General features: G+C 41.9%; 2 long non-coding RNA genes across 3 annotated transcripts; both read right to left on the reverse strand.

Moving 5' to 3' along the window:
- Positions 1 to 9,743: 9,743 nt before the first annotated feature.
- Positions 9,744 to 11,908, reverse strand: LOC148699524 (uncharacterized). The gene is made up of 3 exons (XR_016399001.1): positions 11,695 to 11,908; positions 10,745 to 10,843; positions 9,744 to 9,921 (listed from the first exon to the last, which is right to left on the reverse strand). It is a non-coding gene; the product is annotated as an uncharacterized LOC148699524 (long non-coding RNA).
- Positions 11,909 to 23,539: 11,631 nt separating this feature from the next.
- Positions 23,540 to 25,854, reverse strand: LOC120110443 (uncharacterized). Of its 2 annotated transcripts, XR_016399015.1 has the most exons (3): positions 25,499 to 25,854; positions 24,549 to 24,647; positions 23,540 to 23,725 (listed from the first exon to the last, which is right to left on the reverse strand). It is a non-coding gene; the product is annotated as an uncharacterized LOC120110443 (long non-coding RNA). The 2 variants fall into 2 exon arrangements; XR_016399014.1 differs by having other exon boundaries at positions 23,540 to 24,647.
- Between the last annotated feature and the right edge of the window lie 376 nt (positions 25,855 to 26,230).

The following is a 26,230-nucleotide window of genomic DNA, read 5'->3' on the forward strand; positions in this document are numbered from 1 at the left end:
TAGAGAGCAAAATGAGGAACGACCCAAATTTGGGGCAGTGGGAGCAAGTGTTAGAATGAAGCCCTAGACAGCCCTAGAACTATAGCATGAGCTCAGTAACTAAATAGAAATAGGACGACGCATGTGGCAAATTTTTTCTTTCTCCTAGGCCTTACTGCATGAGCTTATAAGCCAAGCACGGAACAAGACTTTTCTACGAATAGCTTAATGCACTGCAACATAAGCATTCTGGTATTGCAAGAAGAATCATTTTAAGGCTGACCACTATATTGGAGCGATAGCGAAGCCAAGTCGGGCAGCTCTTATAGCAATAGCAAACCTGCTCATGGCCCTTTTTTTTTTTTCTTATTTTGTTTAGGCACCGTTTTCTTACTGAAATAGGGTTCGCCCTTGATACCATGGTGGGAATGAGTGCATAGGCTGGTTCAGCCCGACCGAGGAGCCAGGAGAGATCCGGAGAGAGAGACATGAGAGAGAGGTCGAGAGACAGAGGATGAGAGAGAGGGGGGGAGATTGAGAGGTTCGGGTTGTATCTTTTATGAGAAGGAAGGATTCATCTTCCTTCGTGCGAATTCACCGTTGGATCGTGCAATTTGTGTGCAGCGGACGAATAAGAGAATTCGGAATGCTTTGAGAGCTGCGAAATGAGCTATCCAAACGGTCGACGTCGTGAAAGAAGATCAATCATTCTTTCGCGCGAAAGATACACCGCGAAAAGAGCGTGAAAGCAGGCGGTTCAGCCCCTCGGCCGCTGCCTGCATCACGGCCGCCTCGGTGGCGGCCGCCACATGGAGGGAGATGCGAGAGAGACGAGGAGGCGGCGGCAATCTCGGCCGCAGGTCAAAAACAGGGGAAGACAAGAAACCTAGGAAGAGATTGGTTGGCTTGTGGCGACCAGCCACGACCTCCGGCCGGGATAGAGGGAAGAGGAAGAGCAAGAGGCGGTGAGGTCGGTGGCGAGGTCGCAGCTAGGAGAGGGCCTCTTCGATTGGTTCGCATGCGGGGAAGGGCAGAGAAGAATAAATAGAAGGGAAGACGGTGGTCTCGCCCTCTCTCCGGTCACGTCGGCGGCCAGCATCCGGCGTGGCGCACTCCGCCCTCTCCTCTGTTGCCAAACAGGCGCGGTTGGACAATCATCATTCTACAACATCATCAAGCTAAAAATAGAAATATGCACTTCATCCAGTTATAACATAAACTTTCTCAAAACAAAGACAGAATAGATTGCTTTAAGGTTTATATTAATATTAGATAAGCATTGTTTTTCATGGGGACATAAGCATATGCATGTATGTATCTATTAAGAAGTACATGAAAGCTAGATTCAGCGTGCTTTATTTATATGGAACTCCGGACTCCGCCTCGCTCCCGATCCATTACGACTTATCTTCGATTCGGGGGCGCGAGCAGCAGCAGAGCCACCTTAGTATGCCTTTCAAGATGTCGCCACGCTTGTGCCTATGGCCGTCGCAAGCAGTCTTCTTGCAGGGCAGCCGGGGCTTAAACCCGGCGGCCGAGGTTTCGTTCATGGAGTTCGGCTGCTGCGTTTGAGAGAACATGGTGTAGTCTTGCAACCTTCTTCAGTGGTTATGAGGCAAAGTGGTCGCACTAGAACACTTAAATAACGAGAACCAATATTAACAACTAAAAAAGTTCATCAACTAGGCATTTGGCTAGAGTGGGGAACGGGCGGTCAGGACCATCCCACTAGGTTACCAAAGATTTTCAGCCGAAGTATAACTTTCTATAAGCACCTAAGATCTTTCTAACGAATAATCTATATGAAACTAAATACACGTCTGCACGGTTCCTCATATACTCTCTCCGTTTAAATCTTGACATCTTCGTCACGCTAAAAATTCAAATCTATTTAAATCTAATCACAAGCACCACGTAATCAATCTCAATGAGCTCGTACTGCAATGTCCTTCCATTCAAATCTAATCACAAGTATTGCGTAATCAGTCTAAATGTGCTCGTACTGCAGTGTCTTTTAGTCCACATAGGTTATGAGCCAGATCCGCTCTAATACTATTTTGTCACAATATAATATCTCATCCGAAATAGCTAGCCAGAAGGTATTTTTTAGATTCCTCAGTTCTGTATAAGTACCCAAAATCTCTCCGATGAATAACCGATATAAGACTAAACACACGCCCACATGGTATTTCATATGAGTTTCTTCCCATATCTTTCTAATTCTCGAGTCAATGCATTAGTTGGCTATTAGGTCTCCCAACTAGAATTTGCCCAAAATCTTCAGCTATATTTGATTCTAGAAAGAAGGAACAATAGGGAGAGAGGTTCTCCTCTTAATAGTTTTCCTATAAATTTGTTGATGATTTGTCTTAAAAGACAAGGAAAATAAAGTATTATTTATTATATTATATTTTTTTTGGATGTACTCATATGAAATTTGTATGAGTCATCCTGGAAGCATTCCATCCTCAAAGTATTCAAAGGTGATTGAAACATGTGGTTGGGAATTCCCTCGCTTTGGTCGCAATGAAGCACGATATAAAGTAGCTCCGCAAAATTCTTGTGCAAAGATTGGAAGGGCTTAACGAGAATGAAATGGAAGGTCTGACTCATCAATCACCAGGGCTAAAGACTATTGACTGAAAATACGGTGGAGGGAAGAAAAGAGACAAAGAATCAATGCCACGGAAAAGAGAATATTGGAATAGAATTTTACTTCTTTCTTTATATTTATTTTATTTCTTCACTCTGCTCATGTTACTTTCATATGCGTGAAACTTAAAAAAATTGATGAGCCCCCGCACCAGCAATGGGGCATATGGTTTAATTCAATGCAAAGCAAAAAAAATCTTATGACAAAGCTCTAGAACAGCTTCTGTCACCCTTCTTGATCTTATGAGGTACACCCATACAAGTTGTGTGGGAGTCGCCATTATACCAAAAAAAAAAAAACGCAGCTTAATTATTATCCTTGAAGAATTGCTCCAAGAGTTATATCATGCATTTAACAGGAGGAATGGGACCCTACACTACCTAAAGTTCTTAGCCTTTAAAAAAAAAAGAAAGAACTTAAGACTGGACCTTAAAGGAGATCCTAGCCAACCTACACAAGCAGGATGTTTTAACTTGCCCTGACCACCTATTTTGTTGACCTAGGAAGGACCTTCAGAGAGACCACTGAAACTTAATATTTGCTATTGTCCAAGAGGCCTGCAGAGCTGCACGTACTTGAATTTCCTTCCTAATCCAACTTCAGCGCCTAGTTGCTAAGAAAAGGCTTGTTGCTGGTACAAGATCCATTCTTCTTCTTCTTTCTTTTTTTTTTAATTTTTATTTTTTTTATACAACTGCTGATCACCCAACTCTAGAATAAGTGATGCCAACTGAATCACAAGTGAGACAATAGCCTAAGGGTGGAGGAAAAGTCCCTGATGTGTCCAAAAGAATTCTCTAGAATGCCGAGCGGCATAAGTAACAACCTAGTTTGTAGTTTTGTTTGTCTTTCGGTATACATGCACGGCTTAAAAGGTGCTACATTCTCCTGCCAATTGCCGAATGTCGCAAAGAAGAGGGGATTCCTCTCCCATCCGCCTCTCCCTGCATATACAGTCGACCACCATGGCAGCGTCTCCCTCGAGAAGGATCCGCTCCATCTGCAGCACCCGTCTCGCATTACCAGACGCTTGCCACAAGGTTTACAGACTAATATTTTTTTATTCTTACTTTACTGTCTGTTTATCAGATGTTCCGAAAAGATAATTCTTACTTATCGTCACCTTGGATCGTTCAAATTAAATAGCGAATGATTATGACACCAGTCGCACCATAATTCACAAACAGGTATCATTATTAAATATCTCAAAGAAATTAAACAAATCAAGCAAACATTTAAAAAGTTAGGAGCAACGGCAGCGGCCAACTCATTCGATCCTCGCTCCTTAAGGTCAACATTTCATTTGGACCGTCCATCCAATGATGCAAATCTACCGCTCTGTTGTCGCATAACAAATTCTATGCTAGTGCCGTATATGCCATCTGTTTTGCCCATGTGGAGCCATCCTGTCCTTCATGTCCAAAGCAGAGCTCGCGTCCACATAGACATCTCTATGCGGGCATATGGAGAACAAGCGTGGTCCCTCCTCCGGCTCTGGGCCGGTTGCCACTGCTTCACACTGGGCTTGGGGCTTGAGAATTTGCTTCCATATCTTTCCTCATTTTGGGATGCAACAGTCCCCTGCCTTCCGGAGTAGAGCTGGCAGCACTGAGTTCTAGAGAAAGAAAGCGAGCGTTGGATTGGCAGTCTCATGCTGAGCCATGGCCAGTTTGTATGTATGTGTCTACATATATATATATATATATATATCTACATAGATGTATGTATGCATATACATACATATATGTACATACATACATATATATATATATATATAGAACCAAAAGATCTCAAAAAGAGGGATGGAAGGAACCGGCAAAGGCTCCCATGAACAGATGGCGAAAGGCTCCTAAGCAAAGCCTCTTAAGCTCTTAGGCAAGAAGTTCCCAAAATAAGACTCTCAAGCATGATGACAAGCTCTTTTGGGGAGAAGCTCCCATAGAGAGATTCTTAAGCTCTCATGGTTATCTCCACACTCAACTCCTCTTCCGTGGCCATCCTCGCACACTGTCTCCTCTCTAGATAGGATGCCTATCCTTGGAAACCAGGATGTGAGTTTCTGGAGACCTTCCTTCCATGCCACCCAAGACACATGTGTCGTGTGTATGCTCTTAGGCTTTCATAAAACTGATGGTGAAAGGCTCCCAAGCGGAGGCTATTAGGCTCTTAGGCAAGAAGTTTCCAAAAGAAGACTCTCAAGCTCTCATGGCAACAAGCTCTCATGGAGAGAAGCTCCCATAGAGAAGCTCTTAAGCTCTCATGGTTACCTCCACATTCGACTCCTCTTCCATGGCCATTCTCGCACACTGTCTCCTCTCTAGATAGAATGGGCATCCTTGGAAACCAAAATGCGGGTTTTTGGAGACCGTTCTTCCATGCCAACCAAGACACAAGTGTTGTGCATACGGGACTTGCATCCTTAGAGACTAGGACGCAAGTTTGTGGAGGCCGTGCCATTTAATGCCACCCAAGACATTGAGCTACGTGCACAAGGGACGTAAGATTGCCAACTAGAAGGTCAACCAGAGCCATGCTGAGCTATCTTTTTGCATGAAATGTGAATTCTTGGAGACTAGGACGTAAGTCTTTAGAGACTGTTATTTCGTGCCATCCAAGATATACGAGCATCGTGCGCACGGGAACTGCATCTTTGGAGTCCTCTGTAGGCTACCCTTACGTGCCACTCGAGATACAAGTGCCGTGCATATAGAATGCATAATCGCCGACTAGAACCAGACCGAGCTCTCATGCCGAGCATTTTGATGGCCAGGCCGGGCAGCTCTTATAGCAATAGCAAACCTGTTTATGGCCTTTTTCTTTTTCTTATTTTGTCTAGGCACTGTTTTTTTACTGAAATAATGTTCGCCCTTGGTCGGAATGGGTGCATAGGCTGGGTTCAGCCCGACTGAGGAGTCAGGGGAGATCCAGAGAGAGAGAGACATGAGAGAGAGGTCGGGAGACAGGATGAGAGAGAGAGAGAGAGAGGGGTTCGGGTTGTATCTTTTATGAGAAAGAAGGATTCATCTTCCTTTGTGCGAATTCACCGTTGGATCGTGCAATTGTGTGCAGCGGACGAATAAGAGAATTCGGAATGCTTCGAGAGCTGTGGAATAAGCAATCCAAACGGTCGACGTCGTGAAAGAAGATCAATCATTCTTTCGCGCGAAAGATACACCGCGAACCGAGGGGGGAACGGGAGCAGGGGCAGGCGGTTCAAACCCTCGGCCGCTGCCTGCATCGCGGCCGCCTCGGTGGCGGCCGCCGCATGGAGGGAGATGCGAGAGAAACGAGGAGGCGGCGGCAATCTCGGCCGCAGGTCAAAAACAGGGGAAGACAAGGATTGGGGGAACCCTGGGAAGAGATTGGCTGGCTTGTGGCGACCAGCCACGACCTCCGGCCGGGATAGAGGGAAGAGGAAGAGCGAGAGGCGGTGAGGTCGGTGGCAAGGTCGCAACTAGGAGAGGGCCTCTTCGATTGGTTCGCATGCGGGGAAGGGCAGAGAAGAATAAATAGAAGGGAAGACGGTGGTCTCGCCCTCTCTCCGGTCACGTCGGCGGCCAGCATCCGGAGTGGCGCACTCCGCCCTCTCCTCTGTTTTCAAACAGGCGCGGTTGGACAATCATCATTCTACATCATCATCAAGCTAAAAATAGAAATATGCACTTCATCTAGTTATAACTTAAACTTTCTCAAAATAAAGACGCAATAGATTGCTTTATGGTTTACATTAATTTTAAATAAACATTGTTTTTTCAAGTGGACGTAAGCATTTGCATGTATGTATCTATTAAGAAGTACATGAAAGCTAGATTCAGCATGCTTTATTTATATAGAACTTCAGACTCCGCCTCGCTCCCGATCCATTACGACGCCTCTGCGATTCGGGGGCGCGAGCAGCAGCAGAGCCTCCCCAGTATGCCTTTCAAGATGTCGCCACGCTTGTGCCTATGGCCGTCGCAAGCAGTCTTCTTGCAGGGCACCAGGGGCTTAAACCCGGCGGCCGAGGTTTCGTTCATGGAGTTCGGCTGCTGAGTTTTAGAGAACATTGGAGCCTTGCAACCTTCTTCAGTGGTTATGAGGCAAAGTGGTCGCACTAAAACACTTAAATAACGAGGATCCATGTTTACCACCAAAAAAGTTCATCAACTAGGCATCTGGCTAGAGTGGGGAACGGGCGGTCAGGACCATCTCACTAGGTTACCACCCTTCGTAGCAAAGCATCCAAAATAACTAGTTAAAAGATATTTTTTTGGGTTTCTTATTTCTATATAAATACCCAAGATCTCCTTAGCAGATAATCTATATCGGACTAAATACACATCCGCATGGTTCCTCATATACTCCCCCGTTCAAGCCTTGACATCTTTGTCGGGCTAAGAGTTTAAATCCATTCAAGTCTAATCACAAGCACCACGTAATCAGTCTTAATAAGCTCTTACTGTAGAGTCCTCCAATTCAAATCTAATCACAAACACCATGTAATCAGTCTCAATGAGCTCGAACTGGAGTATCTTCTAGTCCACATAAGTTATAGGTTAAGCCCGCTTTAATACTATTTTGTCACAATACAGGATCTCATCTAAAAAAGCAAACCAGAAGATATTTTTTGAGTTTCTTAGTTCTGTATAAGTATCCAAAATTTCTTCAATGAATAACCAATGTGGAACTAAACACACACCTACATAATTCCTCACATAAGTTCTCTTCTCATGTCTTTCTAATTCTGCAATCAATGCATTCGTTGGCTATTAGATCTTCCGACCAAAATTTGTCTAAAAATCTTCAGCTAATTTGATTCCAGAAAGAAGTAACAGTGGGGGAGAGGTTCTCCTCTCAATAATTTTGCTATAAAATTTTTGATAGTTTTTCTTCGAAGACAAGAAAAGAAAGCATTATTTATTATATTTTAATTTTTTTGGATATATTTATATTAGACTTGTATGAGGTGTAGCAAACAAAATAATAACAATAATGATGGAAGCATCCCATACTCTAATAGTTCAAAGGTGATAGAAACATGTCGTGTGGAAGTTTAAAGGTGATAGGAACATGTGGTTTGGAATCGCCCCTTTCCACCCTAACTTCTTTAATAATAACCGTCTTGGGGGGGATCACCCTTGCCACCCTGCTTTCGAAAGAAAGAAAAGTCTTGATGCTCTTCGATTCTCAAAACAGAGAAAGATCCATCCTCACTTCTGATCTTTTAATTCTCACCATGTCGTCACCTTGGATAATTCAAATTAAATAGCAAGTGATTATGACACCATAATTCACAAACAGGTATCATTATTAAATATCTCAAAGAAATTAAACAAATCAAGCAAACATTTAAAAAGTTAGGACCGACCGCAGCGGCCAACTCATTCGATCGAATCGATCCTCACTCCTTAAGGTCAACATTTCATTTGGACCGTCCATCCTATGCTGCGAATCTACCGCTGTGGTCGCATAACAAATTCTATGCCATCTGTTTTGCCCTTGTGGAGCCATCCTGTGACCCTGTCCTTCATGTCCAAAGCAGAGCTCGCATCCACATAGACATCTCTATGCGGGCATATGGAGAACAAGCGTGGTCGCTCCTGCGGCTCTTCGCCGGTCGCCGCTGCTTCGCACTGGGCTTGGGGCTTGAGAATTTGCTTCCGTGTCTTTCCTCGTTTTGGGATGTAACAGTCACCTGCCTTCCGGAGTATAAGAGCTGGCAGCACTGAGTTCTAGAGAAAGAAGGCAAGCGTTGGATTGGCAGTCTCATGCTGAGCCATGGCCAGTTTGTATGCATGTGTCTACATGCATATATATACACACATACATAATCTCTTGATTTTCGTCTCTAAATTGTAATGGATGGACGCTACCTCCTCTATATAAATAGAACCAAGAGATCTCAAAAAGAGGGATGGAAGGAACTGGTAGAGGCTCCCAAGACTAGATGGCGAAAGGCTCCCAAGCAGAGGCTCTTAAGTTCTTAGGCAAGAAGTTCCCAAAATAAGACTCTCAAGCTCTCATGGTGACAAGCTCTTTTGGGGAGAAGCTTTGATAGAGAGACTCTTGAGTTCTCATAGTTATCTCCGCGCTCAACTCTTCTTCCACGGCCATCCTCGCATACTGTCTCCTCTCTAGACAAGATGTGCATCCTTGGAAACCAGGATGTGAGTTTCTGGAGACCTTCCTTTCATGCTACCCCAGACACGAGTGTCGTGTGTATGGAACTAGCATCCTTAAAAGACTAGGACACAAGTTACTGGAGGCTGTGCCATTCAGTACTACCCAAGACATGAGCACCGTGCACAAGGGACGTACGATTGCGAACTAGAAGGCTGACCAGAGCCATGCTGAGCTATCTGTCTGCACGAAATGTGCATCCTTAGAGACTAGGATGCAAGTCCCTAGAGACCGTCATTTCGTGCTATCCAAGATACGAGCGTCCTGCTCACGAGACCCGCATCCTTGGAGACCCCTGTAAGCTGCCCTTACGTGCCACCTGAGATACAAGTGCCATGCGTACAGGCTACGCGATCGCCAACTAGAACCAGACCGAGCTCCTATGCTAAGCACTTTGATGACCAAGCTCCTAGGTCGAGCACTCGAGAACGAACTACTGAGCCTGAGGCTGAGCTATCTCTTTGCATGACTACGCAACCGTAGAGACCACGATGCGAGTCCCTAGATGTTTTCCTTTTGTACCATCAGAGATGAGTGCGATGCATACAAGATGTCCGGCCACTGACCAAATTCAAGCCAAGTTCCTATGCCGAGCACCGCAAGCCGAGCTCATAGGCCAGGCAATTCAAGCCAAGCTCCCAAGCCAAAATCCTAAGGCAAGCAACCTAGGTTGAGCTCTCTAAGCCAAGTAATCGAGGTCGAGCTCCCCAGGACGAGGCTCCTACGGCCAAGCTCCAGATTGTCGAGCCTCTGACGGCCGAGCTCTCGATGGCCAAGTCTCTTATAGTCAAGCTCCCAAGGTCGAGGCCAAGCTCCCAAGCTGAGCACTCTAAGCCAGACACTCTGTCACGCCCCGAACCCATCACCCAGGTCCGGCACGCGACCGGCCGCATGAGCCCTAGAGCGGTGCCCTAAAGATCATGCAAAGCCTAAAAGGTACAACATTCACATATATGCCAAAACCAAAGATTGATGTAATTCAATCAAATCCAGCTACAATGTACTGATTTATTACATAATTTCAAATGTCCATAAATAAAAGATAAATTGACTTCTAACTATCTAGCAGTCTGACTCCAGATCGAGCTCACTTCTTGTCCCATCCGACAGATTCTACGAATCCAGTGCCTCTGAAAAAAAAATGGAAGTGTAGTATGAGCTTTTCCAGCCCAGTAAGAATCCCAACAGCCATACACAACAAAATCATAAAATAATCAAGTATCAAAATATATATATCATTTCATCATTTCAAAAGCTCAACAAACAACAAATGTATGTAATCAGTACATATACACAAATCCTTTTTCACATTATGTGATCCATTCCCGTATTACTCAAATTCCAAAGTTTTCAAACTTTTCATTTCTGGCGTTGGACTAACCAAGATCATGTCCCAGTCCAAGACTGCACAAATCCCACGCATAAGCTCGTGGCAGCTATCCCACGCGTAAGCCCGCGGAGGCTATCCTACGCATAAGCTCGTAGAGGCTATCCCACGCGTAAGCCCGTGGAGGCTATCCTACGCATAAGCTCGTAGAGGCTATCCCACGCATAAGCCCGTGGAGGCTATCCCACGCATCAGCTCGTGGCCGCTATCCTACGCATAAGCTCGTAGAGGCTATCTCATGACAAGGTTAGTCCAACCCATATTACATGTCTAGTTTTACATGTTCAATCACATTCCCATCACATCACATATTTTCATAAATTTTCAAAAAATATGTTATTTCTTCCCAAATGAATTTATCTCAATATTTTCATTATAAACAACATGCACGCCTCATAGGTGCCGCATCAACTCATAAACAATAACAACATAATAATGAAAATATGTTGATAAAAATTCGTCTCATATGTATCATATTAACTCACAAGCAATAACATCAAAACCGTAAATAAATCCAACGATAAATCAATATATGCATAGAAGTGCTCAGATGTAGGGATTCTTACAGAAATTGTAGACTGACTCAAACACAGTCCGAATCGCAACCTACGCGCTGGGGTGCTGAGTTCCCTGATCAAAACCTCCTGGCTCCGCCGACTCTTCCTCTACAACATCAATTATATTTCACAAACTAAATTATTCAATATTTAAATATTCTAAACCATAATTCTCATCTATTATGGGGTCCATCATCAGGTCCCCAAACATCTCAATCCTCCCAGATCTAGGGCAGTCGGGATAGTCCGACTCCCATCTTGTACCACCGGCCTACGTCGTCGCCAGCCGTGGCCGCTGCCACGCCGGCGATGATGGCCGGTCCCGGTAAAGAGACCAACATAAAGGAATGATTCCTCTCTCTTCATGGTTGGGAGTACATCTCCCTCCTTCAAATCTCTTTGGTCTAAGGGTAATAGCCATGGTGGCTGTGCCCTTTCCTTCCCCAACCCGACAACACCACAGCCACCACTAGCCACATCATCGCCGGCCAAGAGAAGGAGGGAAGAAGAGATATCTTCTTCTTCTTCTTCTTATTCCCCCAAGAATCGGCATGCTTTCCTCCCTTCCTCCTCCCCCTTCACCCACGGAAGACCACCCTGAGGGTGGCTCGGCTCCCCCCACCCGCCAGCAACCACCTCACCGTCGTCGCCGGCCGGCAGCCAACCGATGAGAGGAAGAGAAGGGAGATGGGATCACGAGGTAGGAGATCTCGGTCCACCTCTCTCCATCCCCTCTAAAACCCTAGAAATCCCTCTCCGATCCTCACAGCAACCTGACCAACCCCACCGCCATAGATCCCGGCCAATCCCGGTGGCCGGCGGCGGCACAATCCGGAAGAGAGAGGCCGAAACAGGGGTACCCTGTTTCGGGCTCTTCTCCGACGATTCACCGACCAAACACCCCATCAACAAGGCCCTAATCCTAGCAAATGAAGCATAAAGAAGGAAGCCACACTTACCTCGGTCCGACGGCGTGCTCCGGCGGCCTTTCCGGCGAGCAATCGGAGGAGGAAATCCGTGAGCACACGCACGGGTCCAAAGCTTTTTCTCCCGTTTGCGGGAGGTCTTCACCGAAGAAAACTTCCTCCGTGGCCGGCCGGATCTCGGTCTCCTCTCCGGCGATCAACCCCTCCGGCGACCAACCTCTCCCCGGACGCCGCCGCCGCCGCCGCCGCTCTCCCCCTTCCCTTTTTTTTTTTGTGTTTCTTCTCCCACGATCGTGCCCTAGGCACGATCGTATATGGTGGATGGGCCCGGTCTTTTCGGGCCGGCCCGTCCACCTCTCTCTTTTTTTTTCCTTTTCTTTTTTTTTTCCTGGGTATCACATACTCTCCCCCTTAAAAAAAATTTCGTCCTCGAAATTAACTTACTTGAAGCCTCAAACTTTAAAAATATGCATCCGTTATATCATCCCCGAGATCTCAAGTAGTCTCCCTCTCGGAGTACCTACTCACAAGATTTTGACATACAAAAATCATAGCATCTCAAAACTTGATCCTTTCTATTTACCACACGTAGTAAGTTCTTTTGGTATCCTTCAAAAGAATTCCAAACTCCCAACCTTGGATTAAAATGCCATAATTATATCCCAAGAAATTAATTTCTCTTGATTCTACATAGAGATCATAATTGACTTGACAGAAATAGGAGAAATCTTTAGTATCAAATGCTCTTAATATTCTATAATCATTTTTCTTTTCTTTCTCCCACATCATTCCAACAATAAAAGATCCATAGAATCAACAACATTCTCCTGAAACTAACTCAAGTATTTCATCATAATGCCTTTTAGATCAAATATTAATGATCTTAACCAGTGTCAAAATAAGTCAAACCACCACACTTCCGCTGCACTCTCTGATTTAATTCATTTAATTCTCTAAAGTCACAAAATGATTTCTGACTAAAGTATCACTTTGCATTGAGACTAAGAAACTCCAAATTTCAAATTTCCAAGTAGAACTAGAGCAAAACCTCTAGATCTTTTTGTCCTCAATTTATATAGAGTGTACATACCATAACTAACCCCCGATCCTTTAGTCAAGTTTAAGGTCACTATGTGATCTCCACAACCTTTTTAGAATCCAAAATATCTAGGTTTGATTTAAAGGGGGTAATTCTTTGTATTCTCTTTGCAATTTAATTAGAAAATCTACTTTGATTTTCCTTCCGACAGAATTTATTTCAAATTCAATGGGTTAGAAGTCATTGAACCAATACACTATGATTAGAATTTAACTCGATCGATCTCCCGATCTTCCTTCACCAAGATTCTTAACATCCATCAGTAATGCTATATATGATAATTCATGTAAGCATCTCATGACCGAAGTCTCTACTCAATATGACATTTATTAGTGGCTTCATCAATAATGACAAAAGATCCCTGCTCAAATCTTAAACCTAGGCTTGAGTTTTAAATTAACACATCAAATAGTCTGCTACAATTATAAGTAAAATCCAGTAGCCCAATCCAAACATGAGAATTCAAATAATTAGAATTCTCCCATCAATATGCATACTCTATGGCCTCAAAATAATCAAATACATCCATAGGAAATAGACCTATTTGCAATATCCAACATGCCAACACCAGATATAATCCACATACATTTTCAACTTCGAAGAACGTTCCTTTCAATATTATGAAATCTCCTTAGCTTATTCCAATACTAAATCAACGTACAAATCCCACTCTAATAATTAGCAGCAAAACCAAAAGTATGATCACATCAAAACCCACATCAAATTTGAACTTTCAAATCATTTAAATAATATCTGAACATGGTATACTCGATATGCCATTGCTGACCTACACTTATCTTAGGTCAAACCTCTCTTATCATGATCAAAGACAATTTATACTTTCCTTCCGTATGCATCGAAAACCAAACCGATGCATACATTTTATCACAATGCCCAGTGATCTTACACCGTAAGCACTGAATTTAATTATCATGTTTCAAGTAATCATAACCTTAAGCTATGATATATTTCTGTCACAATACCTAATGATCTTAAACATATGCTCAGATTCCAACTGGTCACATTTTCCAACAATCTTAAACCTCAAACTTTAATGCCACTAAGGCCACAGTCCCTAGTGGTCTTAAACCTTAGATTATAATATCATTCTTGTAACAATCTCAAGTGATTATAAACCAAATCTCTGATAGTTTTTCTATCATAATTCTCCACTGATACTCACCTGAACATAAATCCTAGGATACCTTAACCTTAAGCTCTGATACCACTCTGTCACGCCCCGAACCCGTCACCCGGGTCCGGTGAAAGAGTAGATGCCCTACAAGCCAATCGCAATATGTATTGCAAAAGGTTTTTTCTTTTGATTTGTCCAAATCATGTACATGACATTTAAATATGAATAAAGGCGTTATGTTTTATCATATGCTGTTGATTATATTTATGATAAACTCCTTAGTTTAGGGCAATGGTTTTAAGACTATGATGAGATCATACTAGTGAGACTTAAAATCCTAAAATCCTAATCTTAAATATTCCCAGTCATTGGTACATTGAGTCGGGGATCAATGATTACCGGAAAGACTGGCATGTCTTATGTATGCTCGATGCAGAGGATGATTGATCTCACAATCATTTGTGTGGAGACACTAATACAAAGATGTGGGTGCTCATTAGAGGAATGAGTTCACTGAATTGACCTACAAAGAGAAATCTTATGAAGTCTTACTTACATGTCAAAAGATGATTCTCTTAGTGGGAGTTGTGCAACTGATCCTATGACCTGAGATCACCATGGTATCTTGTGCACATGAACCCATATTTTGGTTTACACTCATTCATGACAATAAGTTATGTACGAGGTCTTCTGGATATGGTGAATTGTGTACGAAGATTATGAGTAGGTCAACAAGGAATTAATCACTTCTAGTAAGAGAAGATAGCATTCTATTTATTCTAATCATATGATAATTCAGGAAACCTTTGATCAAAGTAGAATGAAAATTAGAAAGAGTTTCTAATGTTTCATTATTTGAATTATCATTAAAAGATTGAGAAAAATATGAATATGAAATTGTTTGATTAAAGGATTGAATTGCATGGTAACTTGCCACTGAAGGGTATTTTTGGTATTTCTACCAAATTCCATATTTTCCGGGTAGACATGACACGTTGCTAGACGTCAATCTTGTTTTATAGGTTTGATCAAATTAAAGAGTTAATTCGATCACCAATTAGAAAGGATTCTAATTGTTAAGTTCGGGTTCGCGCAGTTTGGACTTAAATCGATTAGAAGAGTTCTAATCAAGTTGGGTCAACTCGCACTCACACCTATTGCTGGCTAAGTATGGAACCCAATGGGTCACACACAAGAAAACTTATCAAGGGTCTAATTGGATTAGATCATGTTTGCAAGATAAACATCCTAGCAGGTGTTGCAAACCTTAGCTCCTAATTCGAATTGGATTCGAATCTGATTCGAATTGGATTCGAATCGGATTCTTAATTGATCTAATTTGATTAGATCATATTCTAATATGGGTTAGCCAAGAGTTGGCACCTAATTGGCTTGGTTTGAGTCTAATTGGATTAGATTTAATAAATCATTCAATCTAGACCGTTAGATCTTGATCTACCGTTGGATGAAGACATAATGGAGAGTTGGTTTAACCCAATTGAATTGGGTTAGAGGATGGCTACCATAATTGACCATTGGATCTTAATCCCACCATTGGATGAAGACATAATGGGTCAAGTGAATGGCGCCTTGCATTGGAGCCCTTGGATCATCATCATGAAAGATCAAGAGGTGAGGCGTGATGGACATGTGATTAGCATGTGATGTTGACTTGGTCAAAATATGGCACCACATGAAAGGACATATCATTTGATACACCTCTTCACTTGATCTGCACCTCCTCTTATTTGATATGGCCCTTAGATGATGTCTTTTCATGAAAGGATGTGTGGATGGGATGCATCCCTTGGAGATGCATCCCTACACCTATTATAAATAGGCTAGCACTCCATGGGTTTCATCATTCCAACTCCACCCCACTCCTCTCTTCTTTCTTTCTTACATTAGTTTCTTTCTTTCTAGCATTGCTTCTAGTGTGTCCTAAGCCAAGACAAGGTGGTCTTCTTTAGGACAAAAGGATTAGAAGTGATTTTAGAAGGTTAAAGAAAAATAGAAAGAAAGGAAAGCAAGCCATTAGAGTTCTTTAAGAATTCTGCATTAAGGATCAAAGTCTTTGGAGCTTAAGACTTAAATCAAGTTTTCGTGTGGATCAACGTTGGAGGGTGAACACTTGGGCACCTAGTGGAAATTCTGCATATTGGATTAGCGTTAGAGGTATTCTTCTATTTCTGCATTTATATTATATTATTTGATTGCTTTCATTAAGGTGATCTTGGCTTATAAGGGTTTTATGTTAAGGAACTTTATCAAGAAATTTTTAAAATTCCTAACTTCCGCTGCGCATTATAACATGCTAAAATCCTTCAAGTGGTATCAGAGCCATCCTTAATTGGTTCAATCAAATAATTATGTATGATGTATGATTATTAATTTACTATGAGATAGTAATGTCATATGCTTAGAGAAATGCTGAAATGTATGATTAATATATGATATGTTATGTAATAAAATATCATGATATGAAATTTTCCATATGAAAATATGTTGAAGCATGTTAATTAATTGCTTATGATTTATACATGCTATGAGATAGCCATGATGCATAATAGTTTATTTTAGACATGTTAAATGTATGTTACAATTAAAGAATGTGCTAGAGACTAGTAAGCCCTCAATAAAAATTATATTAAGTCATAGTGTTGAAAAACTTTGAACTAACCCATTCTAGAACAATTAATCTAATTGGTGTCTAAGGAAAGCACTAAAGGTGGTTACTTAATTAGGACCTTACTCTCTGAGTAAGGGGAGCCTCCCACCTGCTTACCTGGCCAATTGTTTGATTGCCTATTATGGATAAGCTTAATATTGATATAACACTATTGATAGCCTTCCTTCATGCCTCGATATTATTATGTCAAGATCCATGCTAGTTTGTTGTGCTAACACAAGACTTGCAATGGGGACTGATGTTATACTGTCTTGGTGCATTAAGATGCTTATGGCATATTTTAATATATTGCCTTGTTGTGCAACCACAAGGGCAATATTATTCGAATATGACTATATGGAAATGAAGGGTTTGACTTAACTAAAATATTATTGTTTGTTGTGCTAACACAAGGCAATAAGTATTTTAAGAGGACAAGATAAAGTTGAGAATTGCATGAGATGCAATTGGAAAGAGTTTCCTACCTTTGAACTCATAAGAGTTTGTTGTGTAAACACAAGGCTTTTTATGATGAATTAGGATCTCAACCCTACTAAGAAAAATTATATTTTCACGTTTATCATAGGAGAGGGCTATGATATTCGATAAAAATAGTAGGAGACAAATTAGATTAAAGTCCTTATCTAGTTGCAAACATGTCATCATGATTGGTCTGCTTATATTAGTTTTGTTTTGCATATGTAGAATTATTAAATGGCTTCTTCACTTTCACTAAGAGGCATCTTAGATGCCAACAAGTTGACCGGACCAAACTATGTGGACTGGTTGAGGAATTTAAAGATAGTACTCACTCAGGAGAAAATTTCCTATATACTTGAAACCCCTGATCTTGGAGATCTAGGGGATGATGCTACAGAAGAGGAGGTTGCCACACATAAGATGTGGAAAAATGACAGTGTGACTGTCAAATGTATCATACTTGCCTCTATGAACAATGAATTACAGAGGCAACATGAAGGCATGGATACTCAATCCATACTTCTCAATTTAAAAGAGTTGTATGGAGAACAAAGCAGGACTGCTAGGTATGAGATATCTAAGCAGTTGTTCCGTGCTAGAATGAATGAAGGAACTCCAGTGCAAAACCATGTTCTTATGGTTATAGACTTGATCACCAGATTAAGTCAATTAGGTTTTGCTATGGATAGTGAGCTCAGTCAGGATTTGATCCTGCAATCACTGCCTGATTCATTCTCTCAGTTTGTTGTGAACTTTCACATGAACAAGCTGAACACCTCCCTGCCCGAGCTGTTAAATATGCTCAAAACAGCTGAAGGGCATATTAAGAAGGATAAAGGTCCACTCCTTCTTATAAATAGCACCTCTATGAGGAAATCGGGAAATAAGGGTTCTAAGAAACGATTGAACCCCAAGAGTAGCATCAAAAAGAAAAAAGGAAAGAAAAACTCCGGATCAAGTACCTGTTTTCATTGCGGCAAAGCTGGCCACTGGAAAAGGAATTGCAAGAGTTTTCTTGCAAGTATGAAGACCGATGCAAGAGTTGCATCAAAAGGTATGTTTATGTTACATGCCAACTTGTCATTAAGTTCTTCAAATTCAAATTCATGGGTATTGGATACCGGCTGTGGTTTTCACATTTGCAAATCTTTGCATGGACTACAGAAAATTAAAATTTTGAAGAAAGGTGACTTCGAGCTGTATGGCGCTGGAGGAGAGTCCATCCAGGCTGAAGCTGTTGGAACCTACAACTTGGAATTGCCTTCGGGAAAGCTCCTACAATTAGAAGATTGTTATTATATGCCCAAAATTATTAGAAATGTAATTTCCATTCCTTTGTTGTTAAAGAAAGGTTTTGAAATTAATGGAAAGGGCAATGGTTGCTCTATTTATTTTTCTAATAAGCATCTTTGCAATGGCATTATGGAAAATGGTCTTCTAGTTTTATTACTTAATGACAATGTCTTTCATATTAATAAAAGCAATAAAAGAAAGAGAGAGGAAGTGAATAATACCCTCCTTTGGCATTGCCGACTTGGTCACATAAGTGAATCAAGAATTAACAAGTTATACAAAGAAGAGTTCTTTGATCCTTATGATTATGAATCATTAGGAACTTGTGAATCTTGTCTTATGGGAAAAATGACCAAGTCTCCATTCACTGGACATGGAGAAAGGGCAAGTGAGTTATTAGGACTTATACATACAGATGTATGTGGTCCTATGACAACTCCAGCTAGAGGTGGATACTCTTACTTCATCACATTCACTGATGATTTATCAAGGTTCGGATTTGTGTATCTTATGAAACATAAATACGAAGCCTTTGATAAGTTTAAAGAGTATCAAAGTATGGTTGAAAAACAAACCGGAAAGTGTATTAAAATCCTTCGATCTGATCGAGGAGGTGAATACCTTTCTAGTGAATTTTTAAATCATCTTAAAGAAAAGGGCATTCTCTCTGAATGGACACCTCCGTATACGCCACAACTAAATGGTGTAGCTGAACGGAGGAATCGTACTCTATTAGATATGGTAAGATCCATGATGTGCTTTACAGATCTTCCTATTTCCTTCTGGGGTTATGCCTTAGAAACTGCTACATATGTGCTAAACAGGATACCTTCAAAATCTGTATCTAGTACTCCATATGAGATATGGAGAGGTAGAAAGCCCAATCTTAAATATTTTAAAATATGGGGCTGCCAAGCATATGTCAAAAGAAATTTTGGACATAAGCTAAGTGCTAGATCAGATAAATGTACATTTATAGGTTATTCCAAAGAAAGTATTGGATATCTCTTCTATCACCCTACTGAACAAAAGGTATTTGTTAGTAGGCATGCCACTTTCTTAGAAAAAGAGTTTATCTTAGAAAAGGGCAGTGAAAGAAGAATTGAACTTAATGAAGTTCAAGACCTAGAAATAGAAACACAAGAAATTCTTCAACCAAATGTACCCATTGATGAAGTACAACCACAACACACATCTCCTCTCCAAAGGTCAGATAGAGTGCGAAATGCACCTAAGAGGTATGGGTTTATCATTGAGAATGATGAAGCCCACATCATCGAAAATGATGATCCTCTGACCTATTCGGAAGCTATCATGAGTAATGACTCTAACAAATGGTTAGAAGCTATGAAATCCGAAATAGACTCTATGTATACCAACCAAGTATGGACTTTGGTTGATGCACCAGAAGGTGTTAACCCTATAGGTTGCAAATGGGTCTATAAGAAGAAGATTGGAGCAGATGGCCAAGTAGAAACCTACAAGGCTAGATTGGTGGCAAAAGGTTTCAGGCAAAAGCAAGGAATTGACTATGATGAAACTTTTTCACCAGTTGCCATGCTTAAATCTATTCGGATTTTGCTTGCAATAGCTGCATACTATGATTATGAAATTTGGCAGATGGATGTCAAAACCGCCTTCCTTAATGGTTATCTTGAGGAAGAGGTTTACATGACACAGCCAGAAGGATTTGTCTCAAGTGGGAGAGCAAATCAAGTATGCAAGCTTAAGAGATCCATTTATGGATTAAAGCAAGCATCGAGGAGTTGGAACATCCGTTTTGATACAACAGTCAAAGAGTTTGGTTTTATCAAAAATGTGGATGAACCATGTGTGTACAAGAAGACTAGTGGGAGTGCCGTTGTCTTCTTAATATTGTATGTAGATGACATACTAATCATTGGAAATGATATTCCAATGTTACAATCGGTCAAGACTTGGCTATCAAAAAGCTTTTCCATGAAAGACTTGGGAGAAGCATCCTATATACTTGGTATAAAGATCTATAGGGATAGATCTAAAAGGATGCTAGGCTTGTCCCAGTCTAAGTACATAGATCGTGTGCTAAAAAGATTCAGCATGGAAGGAAGTAAAAGAGGTTACTTACCTATGAGTCATGGCATACGTCTCTCTAAGAAGATGTCTCCTAAGACATCTGAAGAGAGGAATAGAATGAATTCTATTCCCTATGCTTCGGCAGTAGGATCAATTATGTATGCTATGCTATGTACTAGGCCTGATGTTGCTTATGCCTTAGGCATAACAAGCAGATTCCAGGCTGATCCAGGAGAAAATCATTGGATAGCTGTGAAAAATATTCTTAAGTACTTAAGAAGGACTAAAGATATTTTTCTAGTTTATGGAGGATCTGAGTTGAAACTAGAAGGATTTTCTGATTCTAGTTTTCAATCAGATCCAGATGATAGCAAGTCCACTTCAGGGTATGTCTTTACCCTAAATGGTGGTGCAGTGAGCTGGAAGAGTTCCAAGCAGCAAACTGTAGCTGACTCAACTACTGAGGCAGAATACATCGCTGTAAGTGAAGCCGCTAAGGAAGCTGTCTGGATGAAGAAGTTCATCGCTGAGTTGGGAGTAGTTCCTGAGATTGCTGGACCAGTTTCAGTTTATTGTGACAACACTGGAGCTGTTGCTCAAGCAAAGGAACCAAGATCTCATCACAAATCCAAGCACATTCTAAGACGCTTCCACCTCGTTCGAGAGATCGTCGAGAGACAAGACATAGTCATTGAACGAGTAGACACAAAGAACAACTTAGCAGACCCGTTCACTAAAGCTCTACCACAACAGCAGTTCGATCGCCACCTCGATTGTATGGGGATAAAATATAAGAGCGATTGGCTTTAGTGCAAGTGGGAGATTGAAAGAGTAGATGCCCTACAAGCCAATCGCAATATGTATTGCGAAAGGTTTTTTCTTTTGATTTGTCCAAATCATGTACATGACATTTAAATATGAATAAAGGCGTTATGTTTTATCATATGCTGTTGATTATATTTATGATAAACTCCTTAGTTTAGGGCAATGGTTTTAAGACTATGATGAGATCATACTAGTGAGACTTAAAATCCTAAAATCCTAATCTTAAATATTCCCAGTCATTGGTACATTGAGTCGGGGATCAATGATTACCGGAAAGACTGGCATGTCTTATGTATGCTCGATGCAGAGGATGATTGATCTCACAATCATTTGTGTGGAGACACTAATACAAAGATGTGGGTGCTCATTAGAGGAATGAGTTCACTGAATTGACCTACAAAGAGAAATCTTATGAAGTCTTACTTACATGTCAAAAGATGATTCTCTTAGTGGGAGTTGTGCAACTGATCCTATGACCTGAGATCACCATGGTATCTTGTGCACATGAACCCATATTTTGGTTTACACTCATTCATGACAATAAGTTATGTACGAGGTCTTCTGGATATGGTGAATTGTGTACGAAGATTATGAGTAGGTCAACAAGGAATTAATCACTTCTAGTAAGAGAAGATAGCATTCTATTTATTCTAATCATATGATAATTCAGGAAACCTTTGATCAAAGTAGAATGAAAATTAGAAAGAGTTTCTAATGTTTCATTATTTGAATTATCATTAAAAGATTGAGAAAAATATGAATATGAAATTGAGTTTGACATATATTCATACTCATATGCATATTTGGGATGCAGTTTGATTAAAGGATTGAATTGCATGGTAACTTGCCACTGAAGGGTATTTTTGGTATTTCTACCAAATTCCATATTTTCCGGGTAGACATGACACGTTGCTAGACGTCAATCTTGTTTTATAGGTTTGATCAAATTAAAGAGTTAATTCGATCACCAATTAGAAAGGATTCTAATTGTTAAGTTCGGGTTCGCGCAGTTTGGACTTAAATCGATTAGAAGAGTTCTAATCAAGTTGGGTCAACTCGCACTCACACCTATTGCTGGCTAAGTATGGAACCCAATGGGTCACACACAAGAAAACTTATCAAGGGTCTAATTGGATTAGATCATGTTTGCAAGATAAACATCCTAGCAGGTGTTGCAAACCTTAGCTCCTAATTCGAATTGGATTCGAATCTGATTCGAATTGGATTCGAATCGGATTCTTAATTGATCTAATTTGATTAGATCATATTCTAATATGGGTTAGCCAAGAGTTGGCACCTAATTGGCTTGGTTTGAGTCTAATTGGATTAGATTTAATAAATCATTCAATCTAGACCGTTAGATCTTGATCTACCGTTGGATGAAGACATAATGGAGAGTTGGTTTAACCCAATTGAATTGGGTTAGAGGATGGCTACCATAATTGACCATTGGATCTTAATCCCACCATTGGATGAAGACATAATGGGTCAAGTGAATGGCGCCTTGCATTGGAGCCCTTGGATCATCATCATGAAAGATCAAGAGGTGAGGCGTGATGGACATGTGATTAGCATGTGATGTTGACTTGGTCAAAATATGGCACCACATGAAAGGACATATCATTTGATACACCTCTTCACTTGATCTGCACCTCCTCTTATTTGATATGGCCCTTAGATGATGTCTTTTCATGAAAGGATGTGTGGATGGGATGCATCCCTTGGAGATGCATCCCTACACCTATTATAAATAGGCTAGCACTCCATGGGTTTCATCATTCCAACTCCACCCCACTCCTCTCTTCTTTCTTTCTTACATTAGTTTCTTTCTTTCTAGCATTGCTTCTAGTGTGTCCTAAGCCAAGACAAGGTGGTCTTCTTTAGGACAAAAGGATTAGAAGTGATTTTAGAAGGTTAAAGAAAAATAGAAAGAAAGGAAAGCAAGCCATTAGAGTTCTTTAAGAATTCTGCATTAAGGATCAAAGTCTTTGGAGCTTAAGACTTAAATCAAGTTTTCGTGTGGATCAACGTTGGAGGGTGAACACTTGGGCACCTAGTGGAAATTCTGCATATTGGATTAGCGTTAGAGGTATTCTTCTATTTCTGCATTTATATTATATTATTTGATTGCTTTCATTAAGGTGATCTTGGCTTATAAGGGTTTTATGTTAAGGAACTTTATCAAGAAATTTTTAAAATTCCTAACTTCCGCTGCGCATTATAACATGCTAAAATCCTTCATCCGGCACGCGACCGGCCGCATGAGCCCTAGAGCAAGGCCCTAAAGATCATGCAAGGCCTAAGATAAACAACAATTCCAATAATTCCATAAATGCCAAAATCAAAGATTGATGTAATTCAATCAAATCCAGCTACAATGTACTGATTTATTACATAATTTCAAATGTCCATAAATAAAAGATAAATTGACTTCTAACTATCTAGCAGTCTGACTCCAGATCGAGCTCACTTCTTGTCCCATCCGACAGATTCTACGAATCCAGTGCCTCTGAAAAAAAAATGGAAGTGTAGTATGAGCTTTTCCAGCCCAGTAAGAATCCCAACAGCCATACACAAGAAAATCATAAAATAATCAAGTATCAAAATATATATATCATTTCATCATTTCAAAAGCTCAACAAACAACAAATGTATGTAATCAGTACATATACACAAATCCTTTTTCACATTATGTGATCCATTCCCGTATTACTCAAATTCCAAAGTTTTCAAACTTTTCATTTATGGCGTTGGACTAACCAAGATCATGTCCCAGTCCAAGACTGCACAAATCCCACGCATAAGCTCGTGGCAGCTATCCCACGCGTAAGCCCGCGGAGGCTATCCTACGCATAAGCTCGTAGAGGCTATCCCACGCGTAAGCCCGTGGAGGCTATCCTACGCATAAGCTCGTAGAGGCTATCCCACGCATAAGCCCGTGGAGGCTATCCCACGCATCAGCTCGTGGCCGCTATCCTACGCATAAGCTCGTAGAGGCTATCTCATGACAAGGTTAGTCCAACCCATATTACATGTCTAGTTTTACATGTTCAATCACATTCCCATCACATCACATATTTTCATAAATTTTCAAAAAATATGTTATTTCTTCCCAAATGAATTTATCTCAATATTTTCATTATAAACAACATGCACGCCTCATAGGTGCCGCATCAACTCATAAACAATAACAACATAATAATGAAAATATGTTGATAAAAATTCGTCTCATATGTATCATATCAACTCACAAGCAATAACATCAAAACCGTAAATAAATCCAACGATAAATCAATATATGCATAGAAGTGCTCAGATGTAGGGATTCTTACAGAAATTGTAGACTGACTCAAACACAGTCCGAATCGCAACCTACGCGCTGGGGTGCTGAGTTCCCTGATCAAAACCTCCTGGCTCCGCCGACTCTTCCTCTACAACATCAATTATATTTCACAAACTAAATTATTCAATATTTAAATATTCTAAACCATAATTCTCATCTATTATGGGGTCCATCATCAGGTCCCCAAACATCTCAATCCTCCCAGATCTAGGGCAGTCGGGATAGTCCGACTCCCATCTTGTACCACCGGCCTACGTCGTCGCCAGCCGTGGCCGCTGCCACGCCGGCGATGATGGCCGGTCCCGGTAAAGAGACCAACATAAAGGAATGATTCCTCTCTCTTCATGGTTGGGAGTACATCTCCCTCCTTCAAATCTCTTTGGTCTAAGGGTAATAGCCATGGTGGCTGTGCCCTTTCCTTCCCCAACCCGACAACACCACAGCCACCACTAGCCACATCATCGCCGGCCAAGAGAAGGAGGGAAGAAGAGATATCTTCTTCTTCTTCTTCTTATTCCCCCAAGAATCGGCATGCTTTCCTCCCTTCCTCCTCCCCCTTCACCCACGGAAGACCACCCTGAGGGTGGCTCGGCTCCCCCCACCCGCCAGCAACCACCTCACCGTCGTCGCCGGCCGGCAGCCAACCGATGAGAGGAAGAGAAGGGAGATGGGATCACGAGGTAGGAGATCTCGGTCCACCTCTCTCCATCCCCTCTAAAACCCTAGAAATCCCTCTCCGATCCTCACAGCAACCTGACCAACCCCACCGCCATAGATCCCGGCCAATCTCGGTGGCCGGCGGCGGCACAATCCGGAAGAGAGAGGCCGAAACAGGGGTACCCTGTTTCGGGCTCTTCTCCGACGATTCACCGACCAAACACCCCATCAACAAGGCCCTAATCCTAGCAAATGAAGCATAAAGAAGGAAGCCACACTTACCTCGGTCCGACGGCGTGCTCCGGCGGCCTTTCCGGCGAGCAATCGGAGGAGGAAATCCGTGAGCACACGCACGGGTCCAAAGCTTTTTCTCCCGTTTGCGGGAGGTCTTCACCGAAGAAAACTTCCTCCGTGGCCGGCCGGATCTCGGTCTCCTCTCCGGCGATCAACCCCTCCGGCGACCAACCTCTCCCCGGACGCTGCCGCCGCCGCTCTCCCCCTTCCCTTTTTTTTTTTGTGTTTCTTCTCCCACGATCGTGCCCTAGGCACGATCGTATATGGTGGATGGGCCCGGTCTTTTCGGGCCGGCCCGTCCACCTCTCTCTTTTTTTTTCCTTTTCTTTTTTTTTTTCCTGGGTATCACATATGGTATCACTGGCTAGCCATTTTGGGTGAGGTCCTGGGTTGTTAGAAATGGTATCAGAGCCGAGGACGGCTCTTGTCCGATGATGGGAAGGGTGTGAGGCCCAATAGTCCTACATCGGAAAGACTCGTTCCAGAGCCTGGGCATATGAGGCGGGTGTCTCCTAATCCTGCAGACGCGTTTTGGGTGGAAAACAAAACCGGGAAGGGGTGAAGGACGCTTGCGTGAAGCCCCAGAACCGGACAATATCTGGCAGGGGAGCCCCGTGTTCCCCCTCATGTGGCCCCCACGTGGGCACTAGGTGCCTCACGTGCCTCGCAGAGGCGGGGGCGTGACAGTGGGTGTGAGGCCCAATAGTCCTACATCGGAAA

The sequence above is a fragment of the Phoenix dactylifera genome, chromosome 18 (genome assembly GCF_051530095.1).
Source record: "Phoenix dactylifera cultivar Ajwa chromosome 18, Ajwa_hap1_PhDact_Kaust_v1.1, whole genome shotgun sequence".
NCBI classification, from domain to species: Eukaryota; Viridiplantae; Streptophyta; class Magnoliopsida; order Arecales; family Arecaceae; genus Phoenix; species Phoenix dactylifera.